Source organism: Pteropus vampyrus, unplaced genomic scaffold (assembly GCF_000151845.1).
Source record: "Pteropus vampyrus isolate Shadow unplaced genomic scaffold, Pvam_2.0 Scaffold264, whole genome shotgun sequence".
Classification (NCBI taxonomy): domain Eukaryota; kingdom Metazoa; phylum Chordata; class Mammalia; order Chiroptera; family Pteropodidae; genus Pteropus; species Pteropus vampyrus.
The window spans coordinates 551,916-555,804 of record NW_011889045.1 but is presented as its reverse complement, the minus strand read 5'-3'; the positions used below and the strand labels follow the sequence as shown (position 1 = coordinate 555,804).

Genomic DNA, 3,889 nt, shown 5'->3' with positions numbered 1-3,889 from the left:
AGTTTGCTGATTTCTGTCTTGGGCATTGTTCAGTGTTCGGGATATAGTTTTGCACATGCAAACATTTTCTTGTGTTGAGTGGTGGCAAACATCGTGTGTTTAGTTTTGGTGCCCGTGTGTCTGACGCCGGGACGTGGCGACGCAGCTGAATTCCGCGCGTTGGCTTGTGTCCTGCACACGCGCTTGTTTCCGGCATGAGCCCTGGGAGTTTGTTACGCGTCCCTCGGCGTAACCTCTGTGTAGCATGGTGTCGCCTGCCGGCAGGGCCGACCCTATTTCCTCCTCTCTGGTCTGTACGCCCTCGTTTCCGTTTTTCGGTTTGTTCTTACATTCTGTTGTTCCCTTACGGTTGGCATAGAGCATCATGTTCATGTCAGGCGTACAGCGCAGTGACGATACATCCGCGTGCCTTACGAGGCGACCCCCCCAGTGAAGCCGAGTCCCCATCGGCTCCACACATGGTCGTTACGACGCTGCCGACGGGATCCCCCGTGCCGTACAGTGCGTCCCTGCGACCATTTTAATATCTGGAAACGTGTACTTCTTAATCCCTTCGACCTTCGCCGCCCCTCCGTTTCTTAGCTTGTTGCCCTGGCTCCATGTCCCAGCACAAGGCCGAATGACAGTGGTGAGACCGGACAGCTTGCCTTGCTCTCAGCCCTCGGGGGGAGCATTAGTCTGTCACCACGAGATGAGATGTTGTTAGCCGCGGGGTTTGTTGTGCACACTCACCGTCGAGTTGGGGATGTTTCCCTCCATTCGTGATTCGCTGGGAGGTTCTCTCATGATCGGATGTTCACGCTTTTCAAATGCTTTTCCGTACACACATTGTTGAGATCTTATGCTCGCATTCTTTATTCTGTGATTACGGCAGCTTACACTGATTGATTTTCAAAGACTGAACCATCTTTACGTCCCTGGAATCAATGCCGTTTGGTTATTTTGAAGAACTCTTTTATATTTCTTATTTCTCTTTTTTCCTAATGCTGTTAAGGATTTTTGCATCTATACTTATTGAGGGTATTGATTTCTTGGGAGGTTTTTTGCAGTTTTTTGGTCTGGTTTTAGTATCAGGGCGTCTTAATCAGCTTGATTTGCCCCCCAAATTACCATGACTGGAGGCTCAACAACAGACATTTATTTTCTCACAGCTCTGGAGGCTGGAAGCGAACGTCGGGGTGCCTCGTGTCAGCTCTGGGGAGGAGCCTCCTCCCGGCTTGCAGACCCCGCATCCTGAGTGTGCGCTCACAGTAACTCCTTCAGTGCACACGTGTGGGGGATGCAATAGGGAGAGAGATGTTTTTTCTCTTTCTCTTCCTCTTCTTACAAGATCACTGAGCTTATCGGGTTAGCGCCCTGAGTGCATGACCTTATTTCATCCTCATCGCTCCCTGAAACGCCTGTGTTCACGTTGCAGTTTCATTGGGAGTTAAAGCTTCAGCAGGTGACTCTGGGGACAACAATTCAGTCCACAGCCCATAAGAGAAGGGCATAAGGAAGTGTTCTATCCACTCCCTTTTCCCGCAGATTGTGTAAAACTGGTGTTAAGTCTTCACACGTGAGGCAGATGCCATGGTGTATATGGCAGAACACCGTCGACCGGATGGCATGTCAACAACAGAAACTTATTTCTCACGATTCTTGAGACGGGGGAGTTCCAGATCATGGTGCCACCTGCTTCAGTGTCTGGCGAGGGTCACGTCCTGCTTCACAGATGGCACCTCTCTGGCCGTGTCCTCATGTGGCAGAAGGGGCGAGGTAGCTCTCCGAAGCCTCTTTTATAAGGGTGTCCCCTACTCCTAGGGGCTCCACCCTCGTGACTTAATCATCTCCCAGAAGGCCGCCTCCTAATTCCATCTCATTGGGGATTAGATTTCAACACACAAATTTGGGGGTAAGACAAATCTTCAGGCTGTGGCAGTAATATTCTCCTGTGAAATTACCTGGGACTGGAGAGCTCCTGCGGGTAGTTTAATAGTGACAGGGTCGTTCAGGTTTCCTGTCTCACATTGGATGAGCTATGGTAGAGTTTATGTTTTTAAGGAAGTGTTTATTTAAGCCGATGAATTTATGTGTGTAGTTTTTGTAGTAGTTTCTTATTATTTATATGTCTGGGGGTCTATAATAACGACTCGCTATTTGACTCCTGATATTAGTTATCCTTCCACCCCCTCTTTGTTTTTTCCATCTTGCTACAAGTTTGTTAATTCTGTCAATCTTTTCAAAGAATTATCTCTTTTCATTCATTGCTTTTTTCCCCTACGGATTCTCTGTTTTCGACTTTACTGATTTCTATATTTCTCTCTTATCTCTTGCCTTCTGTTTGCTTCGGGTTGATTTTACTCTTTCTTCTGTAAGTTCTTGAAATAGGAGCTTTGATTATTAATGCGAGAATTTTCCTCTTTGCTAACGTATGTTTTCTGAGCCATCGATCTCCTTCCCAGCGATGCTTCTCTGAGTCCTCCAAGTTTTGATATTTTGCATATTAAATTTGACTTAGTGGGATGTATTTTTTTTTTTTTAATTTCTCTTCAGACTTTCTGATTCATGGATTATTTAGAAGTGTGCTGTTTAGTGATTGACAATTGCCCTTTCAATTTTCTCTTATTCGTTTCTATTTTGATTCTGCAACCTACAGAGACCGTAATTAGGTTCGGTGCCATAGAATCACTGGCAAGCCAGAATGTCTCCCATGGGGAATGAATGTGCAGGTTGATTTCTCCCGGCATGAGAAGTTTGTGTTCAGACTATATGAAACCACATATTTAGAGACAAACTACCTAATTAGCCAACTTCAGGTGAACTATGAATTGATGAAGCATCTCTTCGACCTTTTGAAAAGCCGTTAGTTTGTAAAGCATTATGCATGTTATTATACGAGTTCACTCATTCAGAGCTCCAACTTTCCTATCGTTGAGATTTCTAAATATATCTAAACCCAGTGGTAGGTGAAAGATATATCTTAGAATTCAAAAGACTTGTCTTGAAATCTAAATAAAATTTGACCTCTGTTCAAGGTCGCAGTTGATTTTCAGTTGTGCTGTGACTAGCATACGTTTTCAATATAAACTGTGATTTATTGGGGGGAGATATTGAGAATAAGCACATTAACTCTGAGATCGACAACTCATCATGTAATAATTCAAGAGGGAAATAATAAACTCAAAGGCAGATGCAATATCATCTTATTTTCTGTAGCCTGTCTGAGGATGACTTTGCATAATTTTAAGTTCTCCGTGCTTTGCTTAAGACAATGGTGTATGGTACATTCCTTCTAGAATGAATCTTTTCCAAAATGGTTTTAATTACCCAACTCCTGTGTTCGCACCTGCTTCATTACCTAGCAACCAACGCCTTGTGTGCGCATCATGTCGTTGGTTGATAACATACCTGCGATAAATACACCCCAGTGAAAAGAAGCATCGAACATACGCATCCGTTAGCTTCAGTGACAACCGCACGCTCTTTAACCCCCTTCTCCTGTTTTCTGGAACTTAGGTTGTCGGGGTTTCAGCTGCCTTCCTCCGTTGTCAGCACGGGATCCGTCCTCACGCTGTGGTTCACGACCGACTTCGCCGTCAGTGCCCAAGGATTCAAAGCCCTGTACGAAGGTAGGACGCTCGCCGCGCTCTGCACACACTCACGGCCGGGCGGCCTTGCCCTTGCCACTCTGGATGGCGGATTTCAGTGTAAACGCGAGCCACTATTTCGCAGGCGACTTAATGGCTCAAACGTTTGACGTTTGCGTGCCGCGTTGATGGATGGAGAATGTGGTTGGCTATCATTACCACACTTTTTAGCACAAAACGTGTGTTTACAGTTTTCCTTTGTTGATAGAATTCTCTTTGATTGGAAAAGTGGTTTTTCTTTTGATGTGTCGGAGAAGTTT

General features: G+C 45.4%; 1 protein-coding gene across 1 annotated transcript in view; it reads left to right on the top strand.

Annotated features, from left to right (window-relative positions):
* Nucleotides 1-3,889, top strand: part of LOC111729502 (CUB and sushi domain-containing protein 1-like) — a 920,340-nt gene that overhangs the window by 370,694 nt on the left and 545,757 nt on the right. The window lies entirely within an intron of this gene.